Genomic DNA, 15,484 nt, shown 5'->3' on the forward strand with positions numbered 1-15,484 from the left:
GGCTGAAGGGAACCAAGGAAGGTATTTTGAAAATTTGGCTCAAGGATATAAAATTGTCACTTCCAGTGGAATTATTCTTATTTTATTTCCAAGCAAACATGGTGATTCCACATTGGCTCATCTTACTAAGCAAAGTATTCATTTTCTTCCTGGCAGAGGAAATAACTCAGGTCTAGGCCACTCCTTTCTCTTTCCCTTTTATCACACTTATAATAATATTTGATTCTTAATAGTTCAGTTATAATAGTTGTCGATTTAAAAATTCATGTCTAATTGGTAGAGCACAGAGAGCTACTGGGTGGGGTCAGGAGAATTTTGTATATTGAACCCAGTACACTTTAACCAGTAGATCACTAGAGCAAGTTTTAAACTCCAACATGCTAAAACACAGTAAATTATCCAGGTGGGATTCTGGCTGCTGGTGATGAGTTATGGTTTTGGGTCGTTCATGCTCTAATTTGGTAAATAGTATATTTATGCATTATAAAATGTAGAACTCTTATACCAGATAGTTGTATCCTAGATGGTTCTAGAGTGTGAGGTCATATATAGTGGTGAGCTTTTCAAGAAGTTTTGTTTAATGCATTTAACTAGTTAATGTCTTCAAATATTAGGTTACCTTTGTAGGCCATAATTCCTATTTGTTTCTCTTTAAATGTTTCATTTTCTAAAAAGTTTCTGCCAGTTTTGTTTAATTTATTGCCAGTTTTGTTTAATTGATATCATAAGGACAAAGTGATATACTTACTTTTAGAATAACTATGTTAATCTTTTATTTGCTCAAAGGGGAAATTTTAAAAATGGCTTCACATTCTTTTCCAGTTTCAAGTATAGTTCACAGATTTGTGTTTTAAGAGAAATTGCTAAAATATATGTGTGAGATTCCGTTTTAGGCTTCAAGAACATATACATATTTTATTATTCTCCTTACATTCTTAGTAAGATTTTTAAAATGATTATAAATATTGGATGTGCCTATGACTTACTACCAAGTAAAAGCCTTGTTCCCCCAAAAGAATAAGATGGCTGGAGGTTCATTTGCTTCAACTGCCTTCAGAGCTTTAATGGTTCTATTAGCAACAAATATGAAAAGATGGATATTAAAAGTTCTTCTAAGTTGACCTATGAACTAGAGTTAATAGACCAGTTATATAAATATGCTATTGTTAATTGTAACAAATAATACCACATCAATGCATAGTATTAATGATAGGGTGGTATATGGGATTTCTGTATTTTATGCATGCTTGTTCTGTAAACCCACAGCTTCTTTTTAAAGAATAAAAAAGCTCTTAGCCTTTATGCCTTCATGCCAAGTAAGGAAATATTGTATTCTAGTATTCACTTCCAAAAGATAACCAGATGCTTTACAATTTCTGAGATGACCTCCTGCTCATATCCCAGGTAAATTTCTGCTTTCTTATGGGTCAACTGACTGGTCTGTTTAACTTATATTTCTTTTTGTCCTCTTGTCCTTGTGTTTACTGAAAGGAGAAGATATTGGGGCAAAAAATAGAGCATGGCATATAAGAGTTTCTGGTTTTCATTTTTAAAATGCAAATATTTCTTGTGGACCAACTATGCAACAGACACTGTGATATTTGCTGGGCACTCAGAGGTAAATTAGTTGCAGTCTTTGCTCTTGATGGTATTTGCTCATTCATTAATTAAGCATTTATTGAATGCCTCCTAGGTGGCAGGCACTGGGATACAGCAGTAATAAAACAAAACAAAACAAAAAATTGAACTGGCATTCCTAGTTATGGAGACAGACAATAAACAAGATAAATAAATGAAAAATATATATGCTTATACATACACCGTCTAACATTTTATGTATATGTGTGTGTACACACTCCCTCCCCTCCAACACACACATATGCATTTTAGATAGTGGTGACAGGGTAAAAAAAGAAACCTGGGAAGGGAGTTGGGAGGGTGTGAGGGTGGTGATGTTAGATTGGGATTTTAGATAGGGTTAAGGTAGCTGGGGCAGGCAGGAAGATCTCCCTGAAAAGGTGACATTTGAGTAAAGACTTAGAGGAAGTAAATAAAAGCTGCCTTGTGTAGTAGAGGGACAGGTACTAGATAATCTAATATTCATGGAAAAAAGGATCAAGCTGAAGGAGATAGAAGATATACTGGGAGTCCAGAAGAGATTTACTTAATCTCATTCAGAGTTCTGGGAAGACTCTCAAAAGGAAACAGCTCCTCTGAGGGGTCTCAAAGCAAGAGCTTGAGGAATAGTATGGACAGAGGCATGAAGGTGAGAAGTGGCTGTTATGCAGGACACTGTAGCTGCTTGGATGTTACTATGGACAAGTAGTGATTGAGGCTGGAGTTGTGGGAAATGAACTTGGAAGTTACTTGGAGCTGGTTTATGGAGTACCTTGTATGCCATGTTAAGGGAACTTGGAATTGATTCTGTATGCATTGAAGGGTTTTAAGTTGGGCATTGGCAGGGTCAGATCTGCATTCTGAATAGCTTGTTCTAGTGGAGTGTTAGAGGCTGATTGAATGAGAACATGACAGTATAACAGAGACTGGTTTGGAGACTGTTCTAATGTTCCCCTGAGAGATGTTGATCTTAACTAGGGAAATGGTGTGCATAGGGAGGGGATCAGGGTATATTTAGGAAGTAAACTCGGCAGACAATGGTGGCTGCATCTGAGGGCTGAAGGTGAGAGAAGCCAAGTAACTTTTTAAACCGATGGTAAGAAATACATTTTATATAATGACCCAGTACACATAACTGTACATACATTCATAACTGATTATAGAATATGTTACTGAAACAAAGTTTTATGAAACCATATTTTACCTTACTATGTGCTGCACACTCTGTTAAATTTCTTTTGCTTTAAATTTCTTCAAAATGCAGGTCTTGATTCACTAATTGAGTCTGCTCATGGATCGGAACACTGACTGCTAAGGCTTCTCTGGATTTTCCTCAGTTGGATAGGATACTTCTCCCTCTCTGAGTTTTTTGTGGCCTTTGACTCTAGATAACTTCCACTTGGTGGAGGGGGGGTAGAGTGGGAGGGTCAATAAAAAGTACTATTTTCAAGTTCACTGTGCTACAGAAGCATTAATTTGAATAAATATTGTGCTGACCGCTGGCTGAGCCAACCCATGGCCTCCTGGTCGTAGGGCATGTAAAGAGCTGCAGACAGTAATTGGTCTTCACTGATTTGATTGCCTAGATAAAGTATCTCTGCCTGAGGGTGTTCAGTTATGTTAGAAATGTCCACATGGGGTGTTTTTCTGGGGGGGCGGTACAGAGGGGAGGGGATTTCACCTTTCTTTTTCCTACCCCCTTTGGTGCTAAAATCTTTGTCCTCATTAGAATACAGAATTGCAGCTTTTGGGAGCTGGGAGAAAGGTCAGAGTCCACAGCCTCTTTATCCAAAACTAGTTGACTACTCTAGGTTGCTTAAGATTATCAAGTATCAAGGACCTCTGTTAAACTCTTATTACTAACTTAGATTGCTCTTTATTGAGTTGCCTGTGGGAAGCTCCATGACAAATCATCCCTTGCAGATGGATATTTGCCCAAGGGCTCTGGGTGGGGCCCATGTATTAGATCCATTGCTGGTTTTCTCTGACCAAGTGTCTAAGGCTTTTCAGCTATCAAATGGGGATAAAACCACCTACCTGGTTTGCTTGTTTCATGGGGATTAAATGAGACACCAGGTAGAAAGTACAGTGCCTGAAGCACAGAAAACATGTGAAATAAGTGCTGCTGTTCTTTTATTCTTATAACTAAATTATTATTTACTGGCTACTTTGCTCATCTAAATTATTCCTAGGAGAAATGTAGAATCTCTCTGAGTTTCATGTATAGAATGAACTAAAATTCAAAATTTTTGAATTTTTGTGCTAAATTTTTTTGCAGAGTACAGAAATTCCAAATTCATCCAAGTTGAGATGGATCCAAACCATGGTTCTGAAGCCTGAAGGACCTTGGTTCTTTGAAATAATACACCTGAATTTTCTTAGGGTGAAAAAATTTGTTAAACAGTGCTGTATTTACGTCCTTGTGTGAAATACAACTATAATTAGATCTAATTTTGAATATTTTGTCTTTGCTTTAGTTCATTGCATAGTTTTCCAGTTGATTAAGCTTAACTTTTTGAATATGAATTTTCTTTGATGAATGATAAGAAAGTCATGGCCACACGAGATTGATTTCTGTTAAAGAATGAATTGTTCTTTGAGCAATTTTGCTTAAAGAAGTCATTGGTAGTAGTCGACGAAAAGAGATAATAAACGGAAGACACCTCCATAAGAAGGATTTTACTGGGACAAGTTTTGACTTTACTGTTGAGTAAAATGCCGAAAACAGAATGAAGGAACCTGGTTTTCTTTTGGAAGGGGATGGCAAATGCTGCTTAATAAAATGTGATGAAGACTTTAAGTACTAAATATCCTCCTGAAGAGGTAATACCTGGAGGTCATTCCCATGTATTTGGGTCTAATGTAGTGAATAGAGGATTAAATTAAGCGAGTAGGAGGGAGGAATTATTGTTGAATGTTCTTTGGTTTGGAATCAGCTGACCGGGGTTTCTCTTGATACCATAGCCCATTCTGTGTTTCTGGTGAAGTTAATTGAAGAAATAACACATAATATTCAGCTATTGAAGTTGGTGTTTGGAATGGAAAGCGAGTGGCACAGCACTTACTTGACCCATTTAAAAGGAAAGCTAAGTGTGTGTTTTTATGCCAGTGACTACAGTGATCTCACAATTAGGGATATTTAGTTAGGGATTTTGTGTTGCAATCTAATAATAGTATGGTTTTTTATTGATACTGAGTATCTATGAAATGATTGCGTATACTGGAAACCAGGTGTTTTTATGTGTGTGTGTGTTCTAACATGAACACTTAAGTTTCCAATGAAACATTTGAAGGAGCTTTGTTTAAGTGAAATAAAAGGAGTGATGGTGTTGATTAGCTCTATTTCTTAAAATTCTATATGTTTAAACAGTTTGGTGTGCATTTTGCTTCTGGTACACTGCATGCACAAGCATTTGCTCTGACTACAGCATTCTTTTTTCATAATGAAATGTATATTAACTATGCAGGCCCTTCATAGAGCAGTGTTTTAATCATTCTCTATTGATTTATATATCACTTCAGTGCTGCATATTGAGGACCTCTCATTCTAAGTCTCCTTTACTCTGGGATTCACATTTTCTCTACCTGACTTGCATAATGTTTTGGGACCTTTAGTTTTTTTTCCCCCCCTATGGGAAGCAGTTATGATTAGGAAGCCACAAAAGTTCAGGTGTATTGTCACTTTTTCTCAGTTTCCTAAGGTGCAAAGAACAAATACTGGGCTTAGAGAAATGTTTTTGTTGTCCAATAACTGATAATGATTATCAGAACTTACTTGAAATTAATAAATGCTGAGTTTCAAGCTTTGGCATGAGCCTGAGTGATTTATTGCAAGCTGCTGATGCCAAGAGGATGTTTTCAGTTTACCAAAGGAATGGGCAATGAAGGGAGGACTCTGTCAGTTGGTGCCTGAATTTCCTGCAAGGGGAACCTTCCCGGCAGAGCCCAGAGTAGCCTCCTGAACAGCAGCTGTTCTCTGAACCTGGGGTTGTTGCTACAACCTGGCCAGTACAAATGGGAATATTGAACCGTTTTGCTTTTGTCTTAATGTTAATTCGAGTAAGAGGAAGTGTAGATCTGGTTAATGTGGATGAAGGATGCCTCTACACAGACTTGAATAAATAAATGGAATTCCCTGACCTCCACCTGCCGTTTAGAATCTCATTTAGATGGAAAAGTAGAGGGGGATTTTACATACGAAGAAAACTGTGCTCACTTCATTATTATTCATGGTCAAATCCCCAGATCTCCTCCCTGAAGAGATGTATTCTTCCCAGCAAATTAAAACATCCTTTTTTTAGAGGCCAAATGATGATGGTGTCAACTATTGATGAAGATGAATAGGTAATTCCTTTCTCAATTTATACATTCTCACCTCCCTTTCCAGGACGAGGTTTGCTCATTTAAACCAAGATCCAATATTTCATTTCCTTTCCTCTCTGTAGAATGTAAGCATTGTGTAAATCTCCTGGTTAGGTAATGGGGGAAAATGTTTGAAAATGTGATAGCTCATTATAAGGGCATTTGACATGAGCATATTTGCTGATGACGGATTGCCCATCAGTGGTAATTTAAAGGGATTCTGAACAGTAGTTAAACTAGAACATTTTCCTCACATTAATCAGTTAAGATTAGGATTGCCTAAATTTTACAAATAACTTTCCAAATGTCTGAGTAAAATGTAGATTTTGGAAGCTGGCCATCATATGAATAGATATATCCCTAATGCTTATCTGCTGTGCTTTTTATTCCCCTGCTTAATTGAATTATCATGAAAGAAGACATTGGCTAACAACATGCCATTTTACTTTATGGACCTACGTATACCCACCTCCAAAAAAAAAAAAGAGAAAAAATTATTTTTTAGACAAATATTAGAAAGTAACAACAACAACAAAACTGGGAATAGAATAGGATGTAGACTTTCATGGTCTTCTAGACTTTGGCAATAGAAACAAATATCAAATTCTCATCTAAATAGGTATTTGAGGGAAGCGGACTTGGCCCAATGGATAGGGCGTCCACCTACCACATGGGAGGTCCACGGTTCAAACCTAGGGCTTCCTTGACCCGTGTGGAGCTGGCCCATATGCAGTGCTGATGCATGCACAAGGAGTGCCGTGCCATGCAGAGGTGTCCCTGTGTAGGGGAGCTCCACGTGCAAGGAGTGCACCCCGTAAGAGGAGCCGCCCAGTGCGAAAGAAAGTTCAGCCTGCCCAGGAATGGTGCTGCACACACGGAGAGATGACACTACAAGATTACACAACAAAAAGAAACACAGATTACCGGTGCTGCTGATAAGGATAGAAGTAGTCATAGAAGAATACACAGTGAAAGGACAGAGAGAGCAGACAACTGCTGGGGTGGGGGGGAATAAATAAAAAAATAAATCTTTTAAAAAATAAATAGGTATTTGAGCTTGATCAAGTGTGTCTCTAATTGTTTCACCTATTATACTAAAAATAAGCATTAGCTCATCTCTGAATATTCCTTGAGTTGTATGTTTTCATTTATGGAAAACATTATGAATATGCCACGGGTGAGTCATTGTTGTTTAGAAGCATTTTGGAGCTCCCAAAGAGATGCACAGTTGCCTAATAACACTTCACTTTCATCATGACATGCTTTATGATAAAGCAGCATCAAGTGCAGCATAGCACTATCCAAAGATCACAGCAGCTGTTATCTGCAGAGGCACTGGGGTATATCTGTCAGCGTTTGCATATAGAACAAGGTGTTTCAGTTAATGTGTCGTGATAGTTTAATTTCATCACCTTTCTTGGGATTTTGATTCCTGGTTCAAGAGCATCCAGCGAGCTAGCAACCTATCAGTTTTTCTTCCTTAAAAGCCTTCACTTATGTTACTGCATGGTTAGGTTATATCTGCTCATTTCTAAAATATGTTTTTTAAAAAACAGAAAAAATGTGACTATTGTTCCACTCAGCTTCCCTATGGCATTTAACCTTGCTCTTTGAAGCCATTCTGTCCAGTTTCTCCCAACTTTTCTTATTAGGAAAAGGCAGTCTTTTCATCTTCTGTCTGCTCCCCTCTTCTTAAATATCGGTGCCTCTTCTTAGTCAATATTCTCATTTCCCTTATTTCTGTATTGCTGACTGCCAAACTGATTGCTTCTGCTTGATTTCTTTTCTTCTTTCCTAAGCTAGATTTCCTTCTCATTTTTGACTGACCCTTTGGAGTGTCCTGGGGGCAACCTCAATTCAACTTGTTTAAGAACAATTTTCTTACATTTCCTCTCCAAGTCCAACCTGTCCCTGTACTCCTTAAGAATCCCATCATGATCTGTTACTTTGTGTGCTCCTTCACCTTCTGTCCAGTCAGGCACAAAGATTTGTCACTGTACTTTGAAAATTGTCTGCTAGTCATCTCTTCTCCTTTCCTGCTGCCCTGCCCTCACTCAGGCTCTTCTCAACAGCTTTCTTTGCTGTCCTCTTTCCCGGTATCTCCCCTTTGTGTAGTCCACCTTCTAGACTATTGCTTGTGTTGTCTCTAAAGTATGTGCCTAATTTGTGCTATTTCCAGCTTTAAAATGACTGGTTTCCTGTACTGCCTTTGAGATAAGCTTGACCTTGCAGATACTGCACAGCAGACCTTTAGCAAACTGGTCCCCCACATCCTTTCCAGCAGAACTCCCTCTATCCTTCTTCCTTCAGCCCTCTCTGTCTCGCTCCCTCACCAGTTTTTGTCCCCACTACTCGTTCCTTCTACACACCACACACTTTCAGTCTCCCCCTCTTTGCAAATGCTCTGGCCTCTAATAGAAATGCTTTTCCTACATTGTCTCTTCCTTCTTGAAGCCTTTGCTGGCACAGGCGCAGATAATCACTTTGTCTTCTGTGACCCTATAGCCCTTTATGCACATCTCTATTCTAGCACTTATTGCTTTGTATTGTAGGTGTTTATTTAGGAAGCTGTTTTTTTGACTGTGATTCCTTCAGGGCAAGCACTATGTTTTATGAACATTTTGCCTCTGGTACCTGATACATCATAGGTAGTCAATGTCTAATTCATTGAATGGGTGTGTACTAGATCTGCATATGCTTAGCGTCTGGATGTACTAGACTGTGGGACTTGGGGCTGTCCCCTTTTCCATTTGGATGGTTAGCTATGGCCCATTCTAGCTCATTCAGAAAAGAGGTGGCTCAGTTGGGACTAGTCTGGTTTGTGAGTGGCTGATTAGCTTTCTTCTGTTTTCTTTTCCACAAATATATCTTTAAGTTTTCTTTCTATGGTATTTATGTCATTTTGTTTCTAAAGCCCCTTTTGTTTTTGAACTCTAATACTTTCTTTCTCTTTAAAGTGTTGATGTAAAAAAGTTTTTTTTTATGTTTAATGTTTTAAGAGATGCGAGGGGAAGCGGACTTGGCCCAATGGATAGGGTGTCCACCTACCACATGGGAGGTCCACGGTTCAAACCCCAGGTCTCCTTGACCCGTGTGGAGCTGGCCCACGTGCAGTGCTGATGTGTGCAAGGAGTGCTGTGCCACGGGGGGTGTCCCCCATTTAGAGGAGCTCCACGTGCAAGGAGTGCGCCCATAAGGAGAGCTGCCCAGTATGAAAGAAAGTGCAGCCTGCCCAAGAATGGTGCCGTACACATGGAGAGCTGACACAGCAAGATGATACAACAAAAAGAAACACAGATTCCCAGTGCCGCTGATAAGGATAGAAGCAGTCACAGATGAACATACAGTGAGTGGACACAGAGAACACACAACTGGGGGGGGGGGGGGAAGGGAGAGAAATAAAAAAATAAATCTTAAAAAAAAAAGAGAGTTCCGAGAACCCATTTTTCTCTTCCCATTGGGAAGCCCTGTTGTTCTACAACTTTTTCCCTCTATTTTTTTACCACCATAATTCAAGTTCTCACTTCACCATGTTTTTGTTCTTTATGCTTCTTTAGCCATGGCTGACCTTCCAGGTCTAGATGTACAGTACCTCATGTCAACTTTCTGCAGTCCTACCAGGTGAATCTGCCCCAATTTCTGTTTTCAACCAAAAAAGTAATCCCTTCTTGTCTGGAAAACCTAGAAATTCCGCATGTAAGGCTTTCCTGAGACTTTCCATTAATAAACACTCTGTGACAGTATGAATTTGGAGAATCCCAAAAAGAGATTGTTTTTTAACTGATCCATTGCTGTAGGTATGAAACCCTTTGATTGCATTAGATTCTGTTAAGGGATTTTGTGTAGATCACCTGATTAGATTGCTTTTGATTGGACTATGTCAGTGAGGTGTGACTCAGGTTGAGTCTCCGCCCTCTTTCTGGGTCTGATATAAATGGAGACACAGAAAAGAGAGAAAGGGAGCTGCCATTTTGACTGCCATGTGAGAGAGGACCTAAAAATCACTAACAACTGAAGCTTAAGCACAAAGCTCTTAAGAGGCTGGACCTGTGTTGCAGCTCAAGACTAAAGAGATAAGCCATATGCCTATTAGCCCACACCACACTGAACTTGGGAAGACAACAGAGCAGCCAAGACTGAGATAGGAGGCCAGGAAAGAGAAAAGATGTATGCCTGGTTGCCCACAGCTAGCTCTGAGAGACTGTAGATTCTGAAGGGGAAGGCAGGGACCTCGGCTGAGATTGGCAGCCATCTTGCTTTGCCACATGGCAGGACACTAGGATCAGCAGTCGCTGACTTTGGTGAGAAAGCATGTAGTAGGTTGGAACCCATGAATGGGTCATAAAATTAGTTTAATGGGTTGCAGATTATATTTTTAAAAATGAAAGTATAATAGAGAATATCAGAAAATATACTTTGAATTAATGTAATTGAAGTAATAAAATTGAAGTTAGAATAAGTAGAAAATGTATGTTGAAATTATATAGTTGAAAACAGAATCATTTATTATTGCTTTGTGAAATGTTTGCTTCAATTTATTGCCTACTGGATAACAATCTAAAATATCTTTCTTAGTGTGGTTTCTGGTTAAATAATTTTTAAAGTTACTGCCCTATAGTAATATAAAACAGTTTCTTCAATAGCTCAAAAGCTTACTCTCTGTGAACCCATTTGTGACAAAATAATAAGCTTATATGTCACCCTTCATTCAAGGACTGTTATCTTTCTTTTTACCAAATCGTATTCTTAAAAAATATTTCAAACTTTGCTTTTCTCACTTCTGTAATATAAAACCTTTGTGTTTTTATGAAAAGTTATTAGTTATTTTCTATCTAGTCACATGTGTTTTAATTTCTCCAGTAGTTCCATTGTGAGTCTTTTTAAACTCCCCAATTAGACTACAAACATTGTGGGGCTTTTAGAACATCCTGAGCACCAAGTAGAATCATAAATCTTAGAGAACCAAAAGGAGAAATAAACTTAGACAGTTCATCTAGTTCCTTAATTCTTCAGGTCAAGAAAGTTGAGGCTCTCCAGAACAGTCCCATTTCCAGGTAGACCTAATCTCCTGTCATGAGACAAAAGGAATTAGGATGCATGTGCAAAAATCAATCTCTTGAAAAGAATATTTGAATGACATTCATAATTATATCTCATTGCAGTGATGTTTTTCCTTTCACTAAGATGCTTATGATTAAATGCAGTATGACTTTGATATGTGCCTATAGAAAATATTGGCCAAAAAATATAACTAAATTATATGTAAATATAGCTCTAGATGTATGAGTCCTCCCCCCACTCCCCCCTTCCTACCTTCTTTCCCTTCCTAATCCACTGAAACCCTAAAGGCTAAAACATGTCTTTGTATTTGAGGACTTCCTTACTCTGAAGTTTATTTGTAGATATTAGGAACTCAGTAACTTTTTTCATTGGCTGGTAAGGAGGAATAATCCATAGGCTTCCCAGTGACTTGGGAGTCACTTGATTCTCAGACGGAGTCCACGGTGTCATGGGTTGTACTGTGTAATATGAGGCCAGGGCTGTTGTACTCGAAATGCTTAATTGTAACTGTTCTCTACCTTTTTTGTATCAATTGATAATCCTTTATGAATTGAAGAACTTAGCTGAAAATAGTGTATCTCTGAATCTATGTACTTTCTTTTGAAGTCTGAGTAGATTCACAGTGTTTCCCGAGTTCTCACTTTCTGGAGTAGTGCTGCCCAAAAGAACTTTCTGAGAACATGGAAATGTACTGTGTTCTGCACTGTTCAGTATGGTAGCCATTAGACATATGTGGCTTTTGAGCTCTTGAAATGAGCCTAGTGCAACTGAGGAACTGAATTTTTAATTTCACTTCATTTAAATTTAAATTTTCAGAGCCACATATGGTTATGGCTACTGTATTGGACAGAGCAGTCCTGGAAGCTTGAAAACGTGTAAACTCTTGTTTTGTATCTCTCCTGCTCTCTAGCTACGTCCTCACTCTCTGCACGCCTTGCAGTGTCATTCTTTTCCTCTCTCTTTATTCTAGTTGTTCCTTAACATATCGCTTGACTCTTCCTGTTAGCATTTCATGCTCCATCCCTAAGAATATCTTATGCACTGTATCCAAATATATCCAAGAGCATATCCTCTGGAAAGTACTGCAGCAACTATGAGAGAGGATCTTTTTTTTAAGCCCCTGGAGCCTAATTCACTTTTCATTCTGGCACCATACATTTAGTTTATGTAGAGATGCTAAGCTTTTTTAAAAATGCAAAATTCAAGTGAATATTTTTCTTATCAATATTACAGCCAAAATTATTTAATGATTGAAATTAATGTGAGATGCTCAGCTTTCTATCTTAGAGTTGCAGAAATGTTTTATATTCAGAATTAATCATACAAAATAACTATACTTAGTGTAAGGATGAGGTTTAAAAAATGCAGATCCTGCAAATGTAGGGTTCATGTGACTTTCACTGAAGTTCAACTACTCTTACCTGTAAAAATGATACCAGAAATATTAGTAAATATTACTGTTACATAAATGTGTATACTTGGTCCTCTGTAAGATATCTGGTATTTGATAAGGTTGAAGATGGTATTTTCAGCAGCATGGAAGAGACTAAGCTAATATCTAATGTTACATACTTTGTAACATCTTATTAAATAAAATTCTGTTTATTTTTTACTACTATGCAATCAGGTGTGCTTTTCCTTGTATCCATGGAGGTTGAGGATCTGTGCAAAGCCTGAAATTATAAAATTTTGTATTTCTCTCTATATTTGTTTATCTGGAAAAAGGATATATAATTTTTATAGGATTCACAGCGGTATCTGAGACACTCAAAGGTTGAGTCATGTATCGGATTGTGATATTCCTGATCACAAGGACCATGTTTACTTATTGCCCTCCTCCCATTTCTAGCATAGCCCCTTTCACAGAGTAAGCACTCGATAAATGCTTTTGGAATTGAATTGAAAACCACCATTTCTTTCACGGGTGACACACTTTCTTTTATCAAGGCAGAAGGAATCTATGATGACCTTTGTTTTTTCAGTGCCTCTAATGTTAGGATTCCATTTCTGCTGCACGGAATGGTGGTATGGAGCATTTAATCTTAGTGGAAATAGCTATGGGATTTAGGGAATCTGGAGAAGGTAATTTTCCCATTTCCACTGCTTGTTTTCAAAATCCTATTTTCTGTTGAAGCTGACTCCAGTGCAAACCTTTGTACCATCTTGTTTTTAACTTTATCTGACCCTCACACCACTTTCCCTTCCTTTTTTGTCCTCATCCAGGGTAAGTTAGTAACTCCACAAATATTTTTTACAGAAGTTAAACCTTGGACTGCTTAATGATCATCTTCCCGCTACCTCTTATCCTCCCAACTAGAAAAGAAGATGAAGATGTGAAATGAGGTGGGAAAACCTTTGGCAGCCATGTATGATTTTTGCCCTTTAGTGTGTGTGTCTTGCCTATGTGTGCTTCCTAGCGTGCTGGCAGGCAGACAATTGGAGCTGTATTTTTATTCTTTATGCAATACAAAACTGTCAGTCACAAAAATTTCTGTTTAATAAAATATTACCTTACCCAGAGAATCAAGTGTGAGCTCTGAGGAAAGTAGAAAGGTAGCAATAGCTGATGATGGTAGTGGGTCAGTGTCAGCAACAGTAATTCCTAGGGCTATTCTACTAGTTTCTTTCCATCATTTTTAGAACAAGATAGAGTATGAATAAATAAAAAATAGTCCTTTCACAGTCTTGCATTCATGTACTTTAAACAGTGATCCAATTCTTTCTTTGCAGTTTTATAGTTCTTCAGAATTATCTGAGTCATGCTAAGTAAATGCAACAACAAAAAGGCAAACAATCAAGTTGAAAAATGGATATATCATAGGTGGTATGGCTTAAAAAAATAAAACTGTCTTTCACATGTAATACATGAAAGACTGTACTTAAAAGATCAAGGTAGATTCTTGACAAGAGGGCTAAGTACATGCCATGGGGGGAAAATAGTCTCTTCAACAAATGGCATTGGACAAACTAGATATCCACATGCAAAAGAATGAAACTAGATGCCTCACTCACACCCAATACAAGAATCAACACAAAATGGATCAATGACTTAAATATAAGAGCTAAAACTATAAAGCTATTAGAAGGTAACATAGTGGCAAATATTCATGACCTTGCTTTTGGCAATGGATACTTTGTTAGATATGACAACAAAAGATACAATAGACAAAAATGACTTCATCAAAATTAAAAACTTCTGTGCATAAAAGGAAATTATCAAGAAAGTGAAAAGACAGCCTACGTAATGAGAGGAAATAGTAGCAAGCCATAAATTGGATAAGGTCTTAATGTCTGTAATATATAAAGAACTTCACAGTGCAACAACCAAAAGACAGACAATCCAATTAAAAAAATGGGCAAAGGACTTGAGTAGACATTTCTCCAAAGAAGATATACAGAGGGCCAATAAGAATGTGAAGATGTTTGATGCCGTTAACCATTAGGGAAATGCAAACCAAAACCATAAATAGATACCTCTGCATGCACATAAGAATGGTTATTATTTTATTTTATTTATTTAAAGATCTATTTTTTATTTATTTCTATCCCCTTCCCACCCCCCCCCCACCCTCCCATTGTCTGCTCTCTGTGTGTTCTTCTTTGTCCTCTTGCATTCTTGTCTGCAGCACCAGAAATCTGTGTCTCTTTTTGTTGCGTCATCTTGCTACATCAGCTCTCCATGTGTGCGGCGCCACTCCTGAGCAGGCTGCCCTTTTTTTGCATGGAGTGGCTCTCCTTATGGGGAGCACTCCTTGCATGTGGGGCTTCCCTACATGGGGGACACCTCAGCATGGCGCGGCACTCCTTGCACACATCAGCACTGTGCATGGGCCAGCTCACTACATGGGTCAGGAGGCCCTGGGTTTTGAACCCTGTACCTCCCATATCGTAGGCGGATGCTCTATCATTTGAGCCAAATCTGCTTCCTGGTTATTATTTTAAAAATAGAAAATAAGTGTTGGAAAGGATGTGGAGAAATTGGAACTTTAATTCATTGTTGGTGGGAATGGAATGTGAAATTGCATAGCCACTGTAGAAAGTATACTTTTAAGTATAGAATTACCGTATGACCCGGCAATTCCACTTTGAGGTGCGTACTTGTTTTAGTTTGCTAGGCTATCAAAATGCAATATACCAGAAATGGGTTGGCTTTTAGAACTGGGACTTATTTACCTGCAAGCTTACAGTTTGAGGCTATGAAATGTCCAAATCAAAATTATAAGCACGTGATAATTGCTTATTTGCTGGTCTCTCCCTTCTCTTCTAGGTCTTGTTGATTCAGATTCCTGCCTTGGTGCCTTTCTCTCTGTCTGAATTATCCCTTTATAAAGGATTCCAGTAAGAGGATTAAGACCCAACCTAGGTCACAGTCACACCTTACTGGAGTAATCTAATCAAAAGGCCCTTAGCTGAAGTAAGCCAGTCAAAAGTTCCCAGCTAAAAA

General features: G+C 38.2%; 1 protein-coding gene across 4 annotated transcripts in view; it reads left to right on the forward strand.

Moving 5' to 3' along the window:
• Positions 1–15,484, forward strand: part of MAST4 (microtubule associated serine/threonine kinase family member 4) — a 632,991-nt gene that overhangs the window by 142,371 nt on the left and 475,136 nt on the right. The gene's annotated exons all lie outside the window — the stretch shown is intronic.

Source organism: Dasypus novemcinctus, chromosome 2 (assembly GCF_030445035.2).
Source record: "Dasypus novemcinctus isolate mDasNov1 chromosome 2, mDasNov1.1.hap2, whole genome shotgun sequence".
Taxonomy (NCBI): Eukaryota; Metazoa; Chordata; class Mammalia; order Cingulata; family Dasypodidae; genus Dasypus; species Dasypus novemcinctus.